Source organism: Ovis canadensis, chromosome 15 (assembly GCF_042477335.2).
Source record: "Ovis canadensis isolate MfBH-ARS-UI-01 breed Bighorn chromosome 15, ARS-UI_OviCan_v2, whole genome shotgun sequence".
Classification (NCBI taxonomy): domain Eukaryota; kingdom Metazoa; phylum Chordata; class Mammalia; order Artiodactyla; family Bovidae; genus Ovis; species Ovis canadensis.
In genome coordinates this window covers 53,758,453-53,780,224 of record NC_091259.1, presented here as the reverse complement: position 1 = coordinate 53,780,224, position 21,772 = coordinate 53,758,453, and positions in this window count along the sequence as shown.

Here is a 21,772-nt window from a genome sequence, read left to right as displayed (position 1 = left end):
TGCAGAAAATCTGGGGCTCTGACTCACCTTTGAGGATTTCCTCTAAAAGCATCTCAGTCGTATATCTGTGATGAATATTTTCAGGATTTTTGTGGTAACTTTTACAGCATAATCTGGCACATAATGTTGGACTAGGATTTGAGCAAGATCTTCAGTATCAGCTTCCATAATTTTCCCCCTGAGAATATTCTTAAATTTTTTTTTCTCAAACCAACATAGGTGAGTTTACTCTTAAACTTCTTCGATTCTTCATCAAGAAGTTCTTGCAGAGAATTTGTTAATCACTCACATGTCAACTTCTTTGAAGACGTTGGGCCGAATCTATTAGTGATTTAAAAGCCAAGTAGGATAGGAAAGATTAGTGGCTGAAAGTTAGAAAAAGCTAGAAATTTTGTCTCAAATAATATTGAGACAATATTATTATATAAAGCAATGTATATAATATATAAAATTAAAATTATACATTAAATTGCTTTATATAATAATGATCAGGTAAAAATAAGAAATACTTAATGATTAGAATAATCCAAGAAATGGAGGCAACCAAATAAGAAACAGACTAACATTAGAAGACCCATGATTGAATCAACAATTGAATCTGTAGTCCATGAATGGAAACAACACACACAGGAAAGTTTCCAATAAGTGATCTATTCTATAGTATGATTAAGAAACATGTTAGGAATAAGAAGTAATATCTTTACATAGCAATGAGAAGTAGGAAACTTAAATTATAATAAAATACTATTATGAGTTTTTAGAAGTATAAATTATTAGAATGATAAATATTACAATTAAAATGTAGTTTAAATAATTGATATTCTGAAACCTAAAACTGGAGAGGTCTGATTCCTACATCCATGGTCAGGATCCCAGAATAAACTTGGTCTCCACATACATGGAGTAGAGCTTTCTATACTCCTGGCCTCCATGCCTTCCTTCATCTACAGGAGTAAAGGAATACCAGAGCACTGGATTATCTTGGAACTATCTCTTTACCTCTCCTTAGCTTCCCAAATTCACATTGCCATCATTATCTGCCTTAAACATGAAAAGATCAATCTCAATGTTCTTTATCTCTGCTAATACTTATTACAACAAGAAGCACCTGAGTGCAGTTGAACACAATACCTCTGCACATTAACTCTCATACAATTGAAAAGCCTCTTTTTGACTATATCTCTTATCCCTCTCCAACTTTGAATCCTTTTTGTCCTGCCCTGTGGAACATTAAATCAGACAATAAGTGAAATCAGGTTCTTCCCTAAAATTATTGCTTCCTCTGCAAATATTTTGCATCTCTCCCAAGGAATTTTAGACTTGCTGTTAACTTTGTCTAGAATGCCCTTTATTTAGACAACTGAAAGACTCCCTCTTTCAAATCCTTTAGGTCTTTCTTCAAATATAGTTTTCTTAGCAAGGTGTTTCTAGTCATCTCATTAAAATTTCCATCCCATGTTTGATATTACCTTTTTCACTTCCCTTTCTTAATTTTCTGCCTTAGCATTTTTTACTAGGTAATGTGATATATAACATTTATTTTGTTTGGAAGAAAAGATTCAATAAGGTGTAGTGTAAAAATGATGAAAATACCTAACAAATAGCACATGGATTAATAAAAATAATAATTTCTGAAATTAAAAAGAATTTACTAGAAAACTATGATTTCCAAATTAATCTTTTATTTTTACAATGTTGTTGTTAACCATTATATCAGATCCATTATATTAGATAAATGCAGGCATATATAATAGGTAAGTAACTTGTTTTAATCAAAGAACTGAGTCTCTTCTGTTACATGTAGAGGTGGCAGAAGTGTAGAATTCATAACAACATAGTTATAATATGGCAGATTTATCAAACATTATTGACTATTTGATGCTGCTTCAAATTCAAGTATCTAATTACTTACCATATTATTTTTCTAGATTTTATCCAACCTAGTGTTTCTACTAATATATGAATCCAATAAAATGACATGCTATCCAATTTGACAAATGACACAAATCTAGGAAAGAAAGCTAAAACTTTGGATCACAAGATAAGATTTGTGAAGGAAAAGCTCCCTTTGCAGTAATGATGAGCAAAGACTAAAAGTATAAATTGAACCAATGTTTATTAAAATATCAAGTATATGATATTTAGTAGATTACAGCTTTTTTGGTGTGATAGAATTTCTTTGTAAATATCCAGAGACATATAGGAACCACAATATGGATTTACACCCTGAGGCATATGGCTAAAGATATCTCTGGAATGCCTCTGTGTGTGTGTGAGTGTGTGTGTGTGTGTGTGTGTGTGTTCATATTGTGGTAAGAAAATGTGAGATCTACTCTCTAACAAATTTTTATGTATATGATACAGCACTATGAACTGCAGGCACAATGTTGAATGGCAGATCTCTAGGACTTAGTTATTTTGCCTAAGTGAAATCTTAAACTTGTTGAACAGTAACTCTCCATTTTCTCTTCCATTTCCCCTGAAAATCATTATTCTATTCTCTGTTTCTATGAGTTTGTCTATTTTAATTACTTCATACGTTATTTGCAGTAGCAAAGATGTGGAAGCAACCTAAATATCCATCAATAGATAAATGGGTAAAGAAAATATGGTGTATGTATACAGTGGAATATTATTCAGCCTTAAAAATGTAGGAAACCTGCCAGAGGTGACAGCATGGATATGCTGAGTGAAAGAAGCCAGTCACAGAAGGACAAATGCTGTATGATCCCACTTATGGGGTGTTTAAAATGGAATGTGTTTTATAGGCAAAAGAAGAACATAGAGGTAGGAAAGTATTTATTTATTTATTTAGGTAAGAAAGTATTTCAGGTTAGGTGTTGATGATCAGAATTATTCTCAGAAAGCCAGATTTGGAGCAGCTCTCCAAATTTCCTGTGGAGTTTGGGGCTGTTTATATAGCCACTTTTAAAAAAAATGGCTTGAACTCATATAACCTGCTAAATGCGGATGCTGAAAAATGGAGATTCTGTATCCCAAAGAAATTAGATTAACAAATGTAATACAGAAGAAATAGAATAAAATGGAGTCAGTTTTGCCTGGAGGCTATAGAGATAATGAAGAAAGTAGCAACTGATACTACTGATGGTAGAAAGATAAAGGTGGGTAAGAGCAATAAGTTAGTTACTTAGATACTCATCTTTGAGAAAGAGAGAGATACCAGGTTTGTTTGATATGAACATATACCAGTAAGTGGATAAGAGTGAAAAAAAATATGATTTTATTTTTATTTTAAATCATCGAACACTTACTTTAAACATAGGAAAAAATTTGTGAACAGAAAAGACTTGTTCCTGCATTTGTGAAACTTAATCTAATGGAAAAACTGACATTAAACAAAATAAATTTCATAAGTAATTGCAACTGGGATAACAGGAATCAAGTCAAACATAGGGAGTGCTATAATAACATACACTAATAATAGTCAGAAAATATGAATTTAATTGGATTTATATTGCTTACAAGCTGGCAGACATTGAACAAAATACCCATGGTTACCTGCATGAATAACAGGGTGTCTCAAAATCTTAATTTTGCTTATTCTTGGTCATATGCATACTCCCCTATATAATCAATCACTATCCCTTGAAGTTTCACACAAAATGAAAAACGGTAATATTCAAACTGTCACAGATTATGGTGTGATGAAATTCCCTTTCTCTAAATAAACATTTTGCTCAGTAATTATATTCAAGTATACTGATTACCTACTTCTACTGTATGCCAAGTGTAGGTACTGGGACAGAGAAAGTGAAAGTGAAGTTGCTCAGTCGTGCAACCCCATGGATAGTAGCCTGCACCAAGCTCCTCTGTCCATGGGATTTTCAAGGCAAGAGTACTGGAGTGGGTTGCCATTTCCTTCTCCAGGGAATCTTCCCAACCCAAGGATCGAACCCAGGTCTCTCACATTGTAGACAGACACTTTACTGTCTGAGCCACTAGGGAAGTTAAAAAGAACTACAAAATACAGTCCCTCTCCTGAGCTGCTTACAGTCCAGAGAAAAACATAATAGCAACTAAAATATCATCATGCATTGTGTGAGTACTATTCTTAAGCTAACCATAAAATGTTAAGGTGCTATTTCGGCAGAGAGGAAATTGTGCATTTCTCCTGGTGTTTGACTGTGTCAGTGAAACCTGTAGAAAGATGAAGGACTGGAGCTGCACTGATTTGTTAGAATTAGATGGATTGGGAGGTAAGGATACTTATCGAAAGAGATCAGGGGCGACAAAGGCCTTTTTGAGAGTTCAGGAAATCAGAAGGTGGCTGCTCGCTGAGTTTTTCTCACAGCATTTTATTTTGTGTTTTTGTTTTTGGTTGTGCTGCATCTTCACTGCTGTGCCGGCTTTTGTCTCGTTATGGAGAGTGGGCGCTACTCTTTGGTTGCAGAGCAGTGGCTTCTCACGGTGGTGGCTTCTCTTATCTGACTGCGGGGCATGGCCTCTAGGGTACATGGCCTTCAGTAGCTGTGGCACATGGGCTCGGCGCTTGTGGCTCCCGGGCTCTAGAGCACAGGCTCAGTAGCTGTAGCACACAGTCTTAGTTGCTCTGTGGTTTGTGGGATCTTCTCTGATCAGGTATTGAACCTTGTCTTTCTCATTGGCAGGCAGATTCTTTACCACTAAGCCACCAAAGAAGCCCTCTCATTAGCATTTTAAAATTTTCATCAGACATATCTTTTCCATAGTTTGTTAGATTAATACGTATTTTGCTTTCCTTTGGGACAATTGCAAGTGACATTTTATTTTAAATTTCAGATTATACTTGTTTCTTATACATATATAGAAGTAAAATTAATTGCTACTTGTTGATTTCCTATAACCATTCTGAACTCATTTATTCTAAGAAAATTTTCTTTTTGTAGATTCTTTCAGATTTCTTGTGTAGATAATCACGTTGTCTACAATAGACACAGTTTTATTTTTCCTTTATAGTTAATATGTTTTTTCTTTCTTTTTTTGTTTTGCCTTATTCCAGCGACTAGAACTTCTAGTAAAGTTGAATAAAAGTGAATAAACAATAAAAGTGAAAAGTGAATAAAGTTGAATAAACATCCTGATCTTGTTTCTGATGTTAGAAGGAATATAATCAGATTTTTACCATTGGTCATGAAGTTAGCTGTAGATTTTTTGTAGATGCTTTTTATGAGTTTGAGGAGTTCCCCTCTCTTTTTAGAATATTGATTTTTTTTAATGAATGAGGATTGAATTTGTCAAATGCTTTTTCTATATCAACTGATAAGATTATATAATTTTTCTTTATTGATTTATTCATATGGTAGATTACATTATGATATATTACTCTCTTATATGCATTATTGGATTGGATTTGCTAAAACTTTGTGGAGTTTTTTGCATCTAAGTTAATAGAAGATATTGGTATGGAGTTTCCTTTTTATGTGTATGTTTCTGGTTTTATCAGGGTAATATTAACTTCATAAAATGAGAAATATTCCTTCATCTTCTATTTTCTAAAGACAGTTTGTGAAATTGCTGTTCATTCTTCACTGAATGGTTCTTATTTGTCATATTTTGCTTTATAAATTCATTTAAAACTTATTAAACTATTCAGATTTTCTAGTTCATCTTTTTAGAGCTTTAGTAGTTTTTAATTTTGGAAGAATTGGTCCATTTCTTCTAAGTTGTCAAATTTATGACAATAAAGCCTTTTCTGTGCTACAAGATCTATTGTGATATCCTATTTCAATCCTGATATTAGTGATTTGTGTCTTCTGTTTTCTATCCTTGTCAATCTTGTTAAATTTTATTGATTTTTCAAAGAGCCAAATGTTTTATTTATTAATGTAATTTTCTATTGTTTTACTCTTTCACATGTCACTGTTTTTTGCTCTTATTTTTTCCTTAATTCTGCTTGGCTTAAGTTTAGTTTACTTTACTTTTTCTAGTTTCGTAAGGAAAAAAGTTAGATAAATTATTTTAGATATTTTCCCTTTTCTTTATGGGCATTTAGTGCTTTGAATTTCCCTCTGAGAACTGCTTTAGCTGTATCTTACAAATTTGTATACATTCTGTTTTCAGTTTTATTCTTCTATATATTTTTAAAATTTCTCTGAGATGTCCTCTGCATTCATGCTATGCCTGTTAAGTTGCTTCAGTCATGTCCAACTCTTTGTAATCCTATGGACTGTAGCCAGCCAGCCTCTTCTATTCATGGGATTCTCCATGCAAGAATACTGGAGTGCGTTGCCATGCATTTCTCCAGGGGATCTTCCTGACCCAGGGATCCAGCCTGGGTCTCTTTATGTCTCCTGCATTGGCAGGTGGGTTCTTTACCACTAGCGCCATCTGGGAAGCCCTCTGATCCACGAGTAATTGCAAAGTGTACTGTTTAATTTCAAAATGTTTTGATATTTTTCTGATTTCTTTCTATCATTGAATTTTTAGTTTGATTCCATTTTGGGCTGTATGACTTGGATTCTTTTAAATGTTTTAAAGCTTGCTTTATGACAAGGGATATGGTCTATCTAAATGTTCTATTGGTGCTTGAAAACAAGGTATTCTACTGTTGTTTGGTCTTCTATAAATGTCTATAAGATATTGTTGGTTAAATTATTCTATTTTGTTGTAGAGTTATTCTATATTATTGATGATTTTCTGTCTAGTTATTTCACATAGCATCTTCCAGTTAAGAGAGAACCATTGAAATTTTCCAACCTAAATTGTATATTTGTCTACTGGTCCTTTCAACTCTACTTCTTTTTCTAAAATGATGCTCTGTTTTGAGCATACACATTTAGAATTGCTGTTATCTTCTTGGTTGGCCTTTAGTTCTTATATAATTTCTTTGTTGCATAGTAAATTTTGTTCTAAATTCAAGTTTCAGTCAGTTCTGTCGCTTAGTTGCGTCTCACTCTTTGCAACCCCATGGACTGCAGCACGCCAGGCTTCCTTGTCCATCACCAGCTCCCAGAACTTGCTCAAAGTCATGTCCATTGAGTCGGTGATGCCATCCAACCATCTCTTCCTCTGTCATCCCTCTTCTCCTCCTGCCTTCAATCTTTCCCAGCATCAGGGTCTTTTCCAATGAGTCAGTTCTTTGCATCTGGTGGCCAAAGTATCGGAGCTTCAGCTTCAGCATCAGTCCTTCCAATGAATATTCAGGACTGATTTCCATTAGAATGGACTGGTTGGATCTCCTCGCTATCCAAGGGACTCTCAAGAGTCTTCTCCAACACCACAGTTCAAAAGCATCAATTCTCCGGCACTCAGCTTTCTTTATTGCCCAACTCTCACATCCATACATGACTACTGGAAAAGCTATAGCTTTGACTAGATGGACCTTTGTCGGCAAAGTAATGTCTCTGCTTTTTACATTATTTTAATATAGACATTCCTACTTTTAAAAATTTAATTCTTACATAATTTATTGTTTTCATCTTTTTTATTTTCAAATTACCTCTGCTGTTATGTTGGGATGAGTTTCTTGTAAACAGTATAGTTCTTGCTGTTGTTTTAACTCACATTGCTAATCTCTTTTAATTGCTTTATTTAGACTATTCAAATTTAATGCAGCTATTGATATGTAGAGCATAAGTTTGCCATTTTATTTTTTGTTTTCTATTTGTTCCCTCTCTTTTTTAATCCTGGTTATCTTCTGTTACCTTCTTGGAAGCTACTAGAATTTTTTAGTTTCATTTTACTTTGTAATGGATTTGAGTATACTACTTCATATAGTTTTTAAAATAATTGCTCTAGATATTACACATATGAAATACCTATATAGGTATTATAACATTATATGTCATGTTGCTGTAACAACATCCCAGAATTCTCCTTGCTGGAATCCATCTTAGCTGAGTAATCCTTGGGCTACCAGGAAGGACCTTGAGTCAGAATGATTAGCCAGAGGCAACCCAGAAATTAACCCCATCACCATAAAACCTAAGCCTGTGACCACGTGGCAGAGCAGTCCTCCTGGGTTCCCTTACCCTCTTGCTATCCACCCAGGTGCCTCTTCCCAATGAAGTCTCTTGCTTTGCCAGCAAATGTGTCTCAGTGCATTTCAAAGTGTTAGACAAAAGCTCACTCCTAGGCCCTGGAAGGAGACCCCCTTTCTGCAACACTCCAAGACCAGCAGGTAGGTCTGGCCTAGCCTCCTATGAAGTCACTGTTCTTGTTCCTGGTACACATGAGACCTTGCGTGCACCCTTCAAGAATGTAGTCTCTGTTCCCTCAGTCCTGTGAAACTCTTACAATCAAGCCCCACTGGCCTCAAAGCCAAATGCTCTGAAGGCTTCTCCTCCCAACATCTGAATCCAAGGCTGAGGAGGCTAATGTGGGCTCAGAATTCTCACTCTGTGAGAGAACTCCTGTGATATAATTATCCCCCGGTTTGTGGGTTGCCCACTCAGACAGATATGGGGTTTGATTATATCATGAGTGGGCCCCTCCTACCATCTCATTGAATTCCTTCTTTATGTCTTTGGAAGAAAAAATGAATAGCTTTTTTGGTAGGTCCCAGTCTTTTTTTACTGATGGTTGTTCATCGGTTCATTGTGATTTTGGTGTTCTCCTGAGAGTAGGTGAGCTCAAGGTCCTTCTGCTTTGCCATCCTGTCCAGGAAGACTTATATGATATAATATAATGTTATGTTATATGAGTATGTTATACTCTTAGAATAAAGAGTAAACAGTTTAAAGATTAAACAAAGTAACAAATTGTATTATTTTCATGTATGTTATAATTGGTTTATTATGTCATCATATTACTTGGCCCTGGTGTTTAAGACCTCTTATCTGGCAAGAGTCAACGTAATTCCTTTTTTAACCACTCTTTCTTTTTCTTACCTTCTAGATAACTTTCTTCCCTTAGAAACTGCATTCTGTCATCTTTCCTGAAATTCATAGTTCTCTGAACTCTGTCTTTTGAGGCGGCGCACAGTACACCACTGCATGCTGTATCACATTGTCCTGGGGATTGTTTTCACAGAATGCAAGTAATGCTCAGCAGCTGACGAAAAGCTTTTTACCTCTCCTTTATCTGCCTAAATGCATTTATATGATCTCCTCTACCAGAAAGAGAGCTCATACCAGAGATAATTTTTTATATCAGAAAGATTATCTGCATGGCATTGAAAATATTTGTTTGCCAAGCATTTGCTTTTCTCATCTTTTGGTGAATTTCCTTCTTTCTCACTGAAGCCTTAGCTCCCTACCCCTTCATTAGCTCAGGAGTTTATATAAACCTCGATTTTCTAGCTACGTTTCCACCTTTCATGTTTTGGTCTTATATTAATTCAATTGTTAGATCAGCCAAAAAATCTAGAAGGAAAGAAGGGAAATTTTTTCTTCCCTTATAATATTATATTACATGAGTGCTTTCCAATATGCTATACTTCTAACCCAGTTCATGTTTCTCCTTATTTGTGAAGCTTTTCTTTATTCTTCCAGTTCCCCTCTTCTCTGTATTTACCATCAGGACCAGTTCAGTCTCTCAGTTGTGTCCGACTCCTTGGAGCATGCCAGGCTTCCCTGTCCATCACTGACTCCTGGAGCTTGCTCAAACTCATGTCCATCGAGTCGGGGGTGCCATCCAACCATCTCATCCACTGTCAACCCCTTCTCCTCCTTGCCTTCAATCTTTCCCAGCATCAGGGTCTTTTCAAATGAGTCAGTTCTTTGCATCAGTTGGCCAAAGTATTGGAGCTTCAGCTTCAGCATCAGTCCTTCCAATGAATATTCAGGACTGATTTCCTTTAAGAGGGACTGATTGGATCTCCTCGCAGCCCAGGGAACTCTCAAGAGCCTTCTCCAACACCACAGTTCAAAAGCATCAATTCTTTGGCGCTCAGCTTTCTTTATAGTCCAACTCTCACATCCATACATGACTAATGGAAAAACCATAGCTTTGACTAGACAGACCTTTGTCGGCAAAGTAATGTCTCTGTTTTTTAATACACTGTCTAGGTTTGTCTGGGTTGTTTCTTTAACAACCCTTGTTTTCCAGGAATAAAGGACTCAGAAAAAATTTAACATTGCTATTATGATTCATGTAAGAGTTGCTATGTTAAACTTTTGCTGAGTCCTTTCTTCCTGGAAAGCAGGGGTTGTTGAAGAAATCCATTTATATTTTTGTATTCTGAGAAACAACTTGCCTCAAAGAACCACCATAACTTAGATAAGACTCACCGTAGATAAGTCTCCCTTTTTTACTTAAAATGGGGGAAGACAGAGACCCTTTAAATTCCCATTCATTGTCTCACAAAAGATTTCTGAGATGTTTTTCCCCACTGACCAATTAAAAAGTGCTTGAAACTAAACACTAGCTAAGCTTCTCTCCTTTCTATAGTCCCTGAACTTTGACCCACCCACTTCCTGACCCAACATAAAACTCTTCCTTAATGATCCCTCCTAAGAATAAAACATTTCCTGAGTATCCCACTTCCACAATACTAAGTTCTTATTGACCCTTTCCCATAAAAGAAAATTTCTTTCTGCCTGACCTTTGAGAGGTTTGCAGTTCAGAGTTTGGATTGTTTTCTCTATTTACAATAGTCTCTTTCCCCTTATTCTTATAATTCTTTCAAATAAAGTTTCTTTTTACTTAAGTCTAGATTTACTTCTTTTTGTCAACAGAAATTGCCAAATTGTTTAATTGTTTCAATAATGTACTACCTTTCCCTCAGTTTTGGAGCTGTTCCCTGCTTATTTAACTTATATGCAGAGTACATCATGAGAAACGCTGGGCTGGAAGAAGCACAAGCTGGAATCAGATTGCTGGGAGAAATATCAATAACCTCAGATATGCAGATGACACCACCCTTATGGCAGAAAGTGAAGAGGAACTAAAAAGCTTCTTCATGAAAGTGAAAGAGGAGAGTGAAAAAGTTGGCTTAAAACTTAACATTCAGAAAATGAAGATCATGGCATCTGGTCCCATCACTTCATGGCAAATAGATGGGGAAACAGTGGAAACAGTGTCAGACTTTATTTTGGGGGGCTCCAAAATCACTGCAGATGGTGACTGCAGCCATGAAATTAACAGACGCTTACTCCTTGGAAGAAAAGTTATGACCAACCTGGATAGCATATTCAAAAGCAGAGACATTACTTTGCCCACTAAGGTCCGTCTAGTCAAGGATATGGTTTTTCCAGCAGTCATGTATGGATGTGAGAGTTGGACTGTGAAGAAGGCTGAGTGCTGAAGAATTGATGCTTTTGAACTGTGGTGTTGGAGAAGACTCTTGAGAGTCCCTTGGACTGCAAGGAGATCCAACCAGTCCATTCTGAAGGAGATCAGCCCTGGGATTTCTTTGGAAGGAATGATGCTAAAGCTGAAACTCCAGTACTTTGGCCACCTCATGTGAAGAGTTGACTCATTGGAAATGACTCTGATGCTGGGAGGGATTGGGGGCAGGAGGAGAAGGGGATGACAGAGGATGAGTGGCTGGATGGCATCACTGACTCAATGGACGTGAGTCTGAGTGAACTCTGGGAATTGGTGATGGACAGGGAGGCCTGACGTGCTGTGATTCATTGGGTCACAGAGTCAGACATGGCTGAGCAACTGAACTGAACTGAACTGAACTGAACTGAACTGATTGCAGCAATGAGAATGTTAGATTCATATTTGTGTTCTTAGCATACCTTAACCTGCTTGTCTCTGGTTCTTCCCATGCTTCTTTTCATCAATTTTTGTTTCTATTTTAGAGTCTGAGTTTATTGTTGTTTCTCTCTGTGTACCCCATTTCTCTCCTGTCTCCTTGAAGTCAAGCTCCTGTCTTTGGTTTGCTCCAATGATATTAAGGAGAAAGTAGAGTAGATTTCTTCCCTAAGTCTGGTAGTTTGCTGTTTGAATCTTCAGCCTAGATTTCAGCTGCCTCTGTGGTAAAAGACCTGATTTTATACTTCAAACAGAAAGTAAAACACTGGTTTCACTTCTATATTGGCTTTTTCTTTTCTTCCCCCCCCCCCTTTTTACTTTATTTTACTTTACAATACTGTATTGGTTTTGCCATACATTGACATGAATCCACCACGGGTGTATACAAGCTCCCAATCCTGAATCCCCCTCCCACCTCCCACCCCATATCATCTCTCTGGATCATCCCCATGCACCAGCCCCAAGCATCCTGTATCTTGTATCAAACATAGACTGGCACTTCATGTCTTACATGATAGTATACATGTTTCAATGCCATTCTCCCAAATCATCCCACCCTCTCCCTCTCACTCAGAGTCCAAAAGTCCATTCTATACATCTGTGTCTCTTTTGCTGTCTCACATACAGGATCATTATTACCATCTTTCTAAATTCCGTATATATGTGTCAGTATACTGTATTGGTGTTTTTCTTTCTGGCTTACTTCACTCTGTATAATCGGCTCCAGTTTCATCCATCTCATTAGAACTGATTCAAATGTATTCTTTTTAATGGCTGAGTAATACTCCATTGTGTATATGTACCACAGCTTTCTTATCCATTCATCTGCTGATGGACATCTAGGTTGTTTCCATGTCCTGGCTATTATAAACAGTGCTGCGATGAACATTGGGGTACATGTGTCTCTTTCAATTCTGGTTTCCCTCAGTGTGTATGCCCAGCAGTGGGATTGCTAGGTCATAAGGCAGCTCTATTTGCAATTTTTTAAGGAATCTCCACACTGTTTTGGCTTTTATCTTTAGAAATTTTCTGCTGGTTCAAAGAAATACTGCTTGCTTGCTTATTTATTGATATTGCATTTCCTGAGTGTTAAAATTACTGAGATGGAAACATGTTCATGGGTGTGTGTTAGGAATGAGATGCCATGTAGTTGTTTAGTCACTAAGTTGAGTCTGATCCTTTGGGACCCCATGGAATGTAGCCCTCCAAGCTCCTCTGTCCATGGGATTTCCTAGGCAAGAATACTGGAATGGGCTGCCATTTTCTTCTCCAAGGGATCTTCTGGACTCAGGGATCGAATCTGTGTCTCCTGAATTGGCAGGCAGTTTCTTTACCACTGAGCCACCAGGGAAGAGTGCTAGGAAATGAACATAACAGAACAGGAAAGGGAAAGAATTCAGGAGGAGACAAGGGCACAGTAGAGTATTTGTTTAACTGCTTCATTTCTCTAGCTCCTAAGTCACTCAAGGACAAAAGGGAGAAGCATCTTCCCAGTGCTAATTAAACTTGTTATTTTTATTTCCCATAAAAGACCTTTTTTCCCCTGAATAAGCTGTTTTTGACTGAAAAAAAAAATTACAACCTAAGTGTTGGGAGTTATGTTTTATTTGGTGGCTAAAACTGAGGACTTAAGTTTAGGACACAGTCTCTGAGAAATTTAGAGAGCAGTCTCTACGAGAATGCTCAGGAGAGGTAAGGATGGAGAATTATATAGGAATTTTTTCCACAGAGACCATGTACTCAAAAGATTACTGTTAATTCAAGAAAAACCAGACATCTCAAGTTAGTGAATTTTGTGCTTTTCTTTGTATAAAAAGACCAAGAGTCTACACTCATTGAAATAATTCCTTTAATAAGCACCTCAGTGACTGAGGGCCAGTATCCTGCTCTTCTCCATCCTGAATCCTTTCAGGGTGCACAGTTGGGGGTTACTGCAATGACTGCTGGCTGGATGGCCACAACACCCTTTGTTTACTGTGGCAACGTTCTTCCTTCACGGACCTATACTGAGCTGTCTGTGCTGGTATCTCAGAGAGCTTGCTCCACTCTGACAATGCTCCTGTCACAATCTGCTGCAATGGTAGCTGTTGCTTGTCTACCTCATTTCTCCCATCCCCAAAACCTCATACATCCCACCTCTCTGTGTTCCTTCCAGTCGTGGGAGATTTGTCTTATTCATCTTCATATCTCAGACATAGTGCGTGAAGCATGTAGACGAACAAAATGTGCGATGCTTGAATAAGGAAATTACCTGTCTATCTGAGTTTGTTTCCCCAGTTGTATGTGAGAATATTAGTAGTTATTTCAGTGAGTTGACATGAGACACAAAGGAGGTATAAGAGGTGCTGGCATGATGTACTTCTAATAAGACATCTTTCCTTAGTTTTAGAATAAAACTGTAGGTGTTTTCTAGTAAGCAAAATTTAAATGTCAGTCATTAGTTTCAGTCCAGGCTCCAACAGTTTCTAGCTGTACTTACTTATATCTTGAGTGTGGAGAGGGTGACCTACGTGGAGAGAAGCAGGTAAGTGGTGGAATGAATTTGTGCCAGTAGCACCATCCACTCACACAACATTGATGAGGATAAAATAAGGTAGGTTAGGGATTTCCCTAGTGGTTCAGTGCCTGGGACTCTGGGCTCCCAGTGCAGGAGGCCCAGGTTCAATCCCTCATCAGGGAACTAGATCCCACATGCTGCAGCTAAGGATCCCTCGTGCTGTAACTAAGACTCAGTGCAACCAAATAAATAAATAAAAAGATTTAAAAGAAAAATAAGGTAGGTTAATCTCACCCATTGCTTGGCCTGAAGCAGACATTCACATGTGAATGCATTTCCCCAGCACATAATTTGTTTGAAAATCAAATCTGTCAGAATAAGAAATATCAAGTGGGGTGGCTTCAGCAGCAGAGTTCTTTCCAGTGTTTAATTTGTACCTCTGAGTATTTCTATGCAAGTGTGTGTTTTTGCATTCCTATACTGGGCCTTGTAGGAGTGCCTGCATCTTCTCTATTGTCATACTCTGAGTCTACAGATTAGATAGAGTCTGTGACTGTTCCACCTTAGAATCTCTCAGTGCAACCACATTTTCTATGTATGTTAAGATTTCAGTAAACTAAACTAATGAAGGCGTTAAAGCAATTCCATCAAATCAGAATCAGATTCACAAACAAGTTCATTTCCCCCCTCTCCCCTGCCACACACACACAGCTACGTCCTGTTACTCCAGGTCAACCCCCACTATAGAGAATAGATTTTTTGTTTCATTCATCAGTTTTCTTTCAATTCCAAGAAATGCTTGTTTTTAACATGAACATCAATTAAATGATTAGTGAGTGTTCTTTGTGACGTTTTCTGCAGACTGTTTTGTTTCTTATAATACTGCCAGTTTTTTAATTAAGTTCTCTTTGAAAAATTCTAGCCTTATTCTGAATAAATTGAGGGAAAAAGAATTTAGTCAGACCTCCGCAGTGATACTAGAAAGAGCCAATAACCCATCAGGGGCCCATCCAGGGCTGGAAAGGGATTCAGCTGAATTCTGGTATCACTAGTGAATACTAGAGCATTATAATTGATTTACTAACTGTTAAAGGTACTCTTTGCTTTTGGGTTCATATTTGAGGAGCAAGCTCATCCAGGATTTTTGTTAGTTTGGTCAAGCAGTGATTTGGAATTGATGTAATTTGGGATAACATTTTAGGGGAATGTTTTTGAACTTCCAAACTGATTATCCCAGACAACTGGTTTGCATATCCAGGGCAAGCATGTCTTATTGGTTCTGCCATCAAAATACATCCCGAATCAGGCCACAGACCATGTGTAGCACTAAGCACCATCCTAATACAAGCTGCTATTATCTCTTTCCTGGATTGTTGCAATAGTCTTCTAGCTTATTCCCCTGTGTTGTCATTCTAGCCCATCGTCTGTCAGTCTCTTCTCCACATAGTGTGGAGAGTGACCGTTTTAAATTCAGAGTAAATTGTCACTCCTCTGCTTAGAAATTTCCAAGAGTTTCCCATCTCACTATTAGCAAAACTACTTGGTCCTATAGTGTCTCACAATGCCTTAAATCATTTTTTCTCTGACCCTCTCTCCCTTGTTTCTTTGCTTTCCAACTATACTTGCTTCCTTGCTTGTCCTCAGTCCCCTCAGCCATGCTTCCATCTTGGGGTCTTTGCTCATGTTCTGTTTGCAAAAAAATTGTTTTTTTTCTCAGTCAAATACCTTCAGTTTCTTCAGAATTCTGCTGATGTTGTACTGTACCTGGAAAAGTTTTTCCTGATGACTCTACATTAAATAGCAATTGTTTCTGCTCAGCACACTTTAACCTCTACTTTGCTGTATTATTTTCTTCTTAACACTTGCCATCATCTAACATACTATTTAGGTAGAACTGGACATGGAACAATGGAGTGGTTCCAAATTGGGAAAGGAGTATGTCAAAGCTGTATATATATATTGTCACCCTGCTTATTTAACTTATATGCAGAGTACATCATGTGAAATGCCAGGCAGGATGAAGCACAAGTTGGAATCATGATTGCCGGGAGAAATATCAATAACCTCAGATATGCAGATGACATCACCCTCATGGCAGAAAGCGAAGAGCCTCTTGATGAAAATGAAAGAGGAGAGCAAAAAAGCTGGCTTAAAACTCAACATTCAAAAAATGAAGATCATGGCATCTGGTCCCATCATTCTTGGCAAATAGAAGGAGAAACAACGGAAACAGTGGCCACCTCATGCAAAGAGTTGACTCATTGGAAAAGACTCTGCTGCTGGGAGGGATTAGGGGCAGGAAGAGAAGGGGACGACAGAGGATGAGATGGCTGGATGGCATCACCGAATCGATGAACGTGAGTTTAGTGAACTCCCGGAGTTGATGATGCACAGGGAGGCCTGGCGTGCTGCAGTTCAAGGGGTCGCAAAGAGTCGGACACGACTAAGCAACTGAACTAAACTGAAGAGTTTGAAATTTATATGAAATCAGATCTGTCAATATTTGCCTTAATAGTGTCTTATTTTGGTTGTATTACAAAGTCTTTCTCACTAAAATAGTATAAGTTACTCAAAATATTTGCACTTCTATGGGATTTTTGTACATTTCTATTTTTATTTTATGTAAAGTATATGTAATTATTTAACAAATATTTTTCTAAATGAATTACCATTTTTTCCAGCATGTTTGTTGAACATACCTCCATTCTGTACTTACACGAAGTGCTACCCTTGTCTTATATCAAATGCCTATTTTTATTTTTTCATTGAATTCTTTATTCTGCAAATTTTTGCTTAATAACATACCATTTTAGTTTCTGTTACTCTATAAGTACATGTAATATAGCACAAAATGTGAGCAATTTTCTCAGTATTTTTAATCTTTTAATTGTTATTTAACTCATATTCTTATAAAATTATTCATTCAGGTGATCATTACAATTATTTGGTCAAATGCTCTTATGAATTCTGAATATAATTTTTAGGATCTTCTTCTAGCCAACAATCCACCTGTAGGAAACTGCTTAAGACCCCTCTCTCTCTGCCTGTGATCTGAGATCATCTTTTTGATAAGTTTGTAAGTGGTTGTGTGATTCTTTTAATAATGTTTATTTATCTGTTTCACTTTGTCACTCCTACTAAGTGTGTGATGCTCTTTGATTAATTTTTATTAATCTGCTTGCAGTTGCAGAACTCTTGGATTATAATATGTGGTCAGGAGATCATTTCTGAATGAATTGATGATTCTTCTCTCTGTCCTTTTCTAAACTGAAGTATCTACAGCTATACAGGGGCAGAGTGGAGAGGTGACTAATAACAGACTGTGGCTTCACTAGAGGATGCAAATAGAGTAGCAAGCTTAATGGGCCTAGCACAGAGCCCTAACAAACATTTAAGCTTTGCTTTTTGTTCCCTCTCCTTCTGTGTGACAGATTCATGGTAAGGAAAAAAAGAAAAAAAAAAAGAGGATTTTTTTCCAGCCAGACTTATTTAGATTCATTATTGAACCTCTCTGGCTCAGTACTGTATTGGTTAGTGCATATATATCCTTTATTTTATGGTCTATTTCTTATTCTATACTCAAACCAGATTGTAATCCTGAAGATAAGATCTGGGTAAATAGGATCCCTTTTCTTCTATTTGTAATTTGAACTTGTATGGCCCTCCAGAAGGAAAAGACCACATAACCTGTTCTGTGCCTTTCAGGCTTTCCTTCACTATCTTGTGCTTAATTTTGCTCCAATTTGTGAATATGTCTGTGTTGTCCCTCTGTGCTGCAGGAGTGGGACCAGACCAGATTTTGCCCTGCTTCTCATTTCCCCAAAGTGAATCTATACCATGACTTTGCAAGTAATGTTTTTTGTCTCAGTCATTTAAATGGAGTATTCAAAAAGAGTCTTACACATTTCTTACTTGGCTTCTTCTTTATTAATCATTGCAGATTTTCTGTTTCATTTTTCAATTTCCAGGAATAGGCCAACTTTTACTGTTAGTAGGAATTTTGGCTAGAGTAGGAAACATTTGTCTAAAACATGGCTTTGAGTGAATGTGAATAGATGTACTCTGTTCTTCCCTTCACAATTGATCAACCTCAGAACATCTCTGAGAAGGAAACAAACTTTCAAACACCGATCCAGTGACAGCTGTCTTTCAACCAAGTTAGAATTGGGGAAGATAAAGGCTATAGCACTTGAACAGACAAAAGTCACCTGTTTATCTTAATAAAAAATAAATAAACTATGATATATAAGTCACCAATAGTCTACATTTCCCATTTGTAGTATATGGCGATATTAAGGCTGCAACAGTGAGCTGTCTCCTGATCAGTTTCCCTGGATTTTCTCCTCTCTGTCTTGCTCTATCATCCCTCCCACTCTCAGCCATCCCCAGGGTTTTGGAGATTAGAAGTCTGTGTTGGGGAGGAGATAGAATTCCCATTGCAGGATTCCTGGATCCAGGCTTTCTGAGTAGGGGAGCACATTCTTCTTTGTATAGGTTGTCATTGAGCCTCTGACTCAGTTGATTCTCTTGTGCATATTTGTGTAGAGGTGAATCTGCTCATCTTCCATGAGCAATTTGGGCTGTGGCTTACCCTACCTACTCTATCCATTATTCACCTTCCATCCATTTTCAAAATCTCCCATCTTCTCACAGAATTTCTTCTGTTCTCGCCATTATAAATTTACATTTAAAAATGTTTTTGTGTTTTTTTACTATTATTTTAGCAGACTCTCTGAAGGAAAACGGAATAATATGTGAGTTCAGTCTGCCATCTTTCTTTGGAAAGCTATTGGCTTATATCAGGAATTGCCTGGTGGTTCAGAGGTCAGGACTCAGTACTTTCATTGCCACTGGGAGGGGTTTGCATACACACACACACACACACACACACACACACACACACAGAGGCTAACATTTCTCTCTTTTTCAAAACTATGCTCATCTGCCACCTTATATCGCTTCATCTATTGCTCTCCCTTTGTCCTTGGCTTCCCAGACGCTTTGTGAAGGAATTATCTATGCTCATTCCTGTTACTTGCTCACATTCTATTCTTTCCTTCCCACTCCTGGCTGATATCTGGCTGTGTCAGTGTACTTAAACAGTTCTGGTTAAGGCCATGAGTAGCTTTCATATTGCTCAAAAAAGCATTTAAAATTCTTTCTAGTGTTCTCCTTACACTTTGGAATTGTTAAAAACAAAACTCAACTGAGTAAATTTTAAAGATCCCTTAGGTTTTATTCAGTGATTCATGTATGGGTCAGAGTCCAATCTAGTAGACAGAGGGATCTCTGAAGAGCGATACAGTGAAGTAATTTTATAGACAGAAGGGGAAAGGAACAAGGAAGCTGAACTAGGCAAAAAAGCAGATAAGTTATTACAGGTCACTTTCCTTATAGGGAATGGCAAAAATCATCAGGCAGATTGCCTAACCAGTGCTGATCAGGCAATTCCTGATTGACTGATATTAAACTCATTTTTGTGAAAGCCAAAACTATAATTAAGTCTCAGTTTGCTGTGTAGGATTAGCATGAATGAATCAATCTGGGGTCTGTTGTCTTGTTTTTAACTGAGCCTGTGACAATATTCCTGCTTCTTCAAAATACCACTGGCTTTCATAACAGAGCAGTTTTCTAGCTTCCCTTCTTTGCAAACCTGGGTGCACTCCGCTTCTGTTGGCTTTGCCTGCTCATCAAACCTTATGCATACGTGCATACTGTAATTCATCATGGCGTTGTTGTACAACCTTCCTCACCTACTGTGATCTCTTACTCTAAATGACCTCTTGGTTTCACTGGTCAACCATATGTGAATTATTGTCTTGTCTATCAAGCATTGTATCAGAGTTCTATCTAAGAAACAGAAATGTTATTTTGAATACTATGGAATATAGAATTTATTATTTTATAGGCATTTGATCTCATGAAGCAATATGACTATTTCCTCTGTGATTAGCAGTGGGTCTAAGTCATGGGGACAGGCACTTGGGGGGGATAAGAGGAACATGACATGGGGGAGGATAATAATAAACTGAAATCCATCAGGATGAGCTAAAGACTGTTTCGGTCTTTAATAGCCTCCAATCGTCCAATTACCTGACTTTGATAATTCAAGTAATCTGCAAAGGAAGCTGGTGCCCTTGGTTACAATAGACAACTCCTTCCTGGCCCATAAGTTAGAGAAGATGAAGGATGGGAGCTGATGGAGTTGTCGACTGAACCGCTGCCCCACATCTACAAGGTGAGTCAGTGATAACATTTGTAAGTTGCAATAGTGTCCCTAATCAACTTCCTACATGGAAGAATAATACAAGGGATATAGCTACTGCTTCCACTCTGCCTTCTAAATCTCACACAAAATATCTCTGTGGTCTACACTAAACTTGAACTATTAATACACAGGGAAGGAAGTTCTAGAAAATGTAGTTTCAATTTAACTAAGTAGACACAGGACGACCCCATTACAAATCTTGAGTTCCAGGTCCATAAAACTAGGGTGACCACATACTTTGCTTTTAAAATATGGCACTTTGGAGAATGAAAGGTCATGATGGGGCAAATGCTAAAACCCTCATGCAATCCAGGGCATCTATTTCAGAACATATACTCTAAACTTGCAAATTACCTACTTTAGACTGGACCTCTTGAAGTATTTCCTCCAAGTTCAGTTTCTGATGCTAGTCAAGTTTACTCTTAGCATCATGCTAAATTGTATTAGCATGAGAGACACATTTCTGTATCAACCAAAATTTCTTTCCTGGCCTTTAGAATTTTTTGTCATGATCAGTTCAGTCAGTCATGTCTGAATCTTTGTGACTCCATGGACTGCAGCAGGCCAGGCCTCCCTGTCCATCACCAACTCCCAGAGTTTACTCAAACTCATGTTCATTGAGTCAGTGATGCCATCCAACCATCTCATCCTCTGTCATCCCCTTCTCCTCCCATCTTCGATCTTTCCCAGCATCAGGGTCTTTTCAAATGGGTCCATTCTTCTCATCAGGTGGCCAAGTATTGGAGTTTCAGTTTCAGCTTCAGTCCTTCCAATGAACATTCAGGACTGATTTCCTTTAGGATGAACTGGTTGGATCTCCTTGCAGTCCAAGCGACTCTCAAGAGTCTTCTCCAATATCGAAGTTCAAAAGCATCAATTCAAAAGCATCAGTTTGTCAAGATGGTCTCTATAATAATGAGCTTTAAATATATTGTTTTCCTATTATCTTGTTTTCCATTTATTCCTACTCCCCCCCCCCCCCATGGAATTGTCTCAGTTTAGGTGAGTCTTTGTCTTTAAATCAATATATGGGTTTAGTGTACCTATAAATGGCCTTGTAGTTTAATTTGGAGGTACCATAATTTCTGGAGTTTATCTAAATTGCATCAATTCATTTGGTGATTAAAAGCCTATTTTTTTTCAAATTCACATTTGAAGGTTTTTAATTATATTTTGATCACAGAGTAGCATCTAGCTCTAAAAATTTTTTCAGAACAGAGATCAAGGATTGGAAATCCTTAAGTTCAGTAGATCTTTCTTTTGCTAAACAAGATTGTCCTCTCTTTCTCTTCAAAAAGTTCTCATTGATGAGTCAATATTCTATTGAATATTGACTTTTCACTCATATTCAATTTCCATTCTTG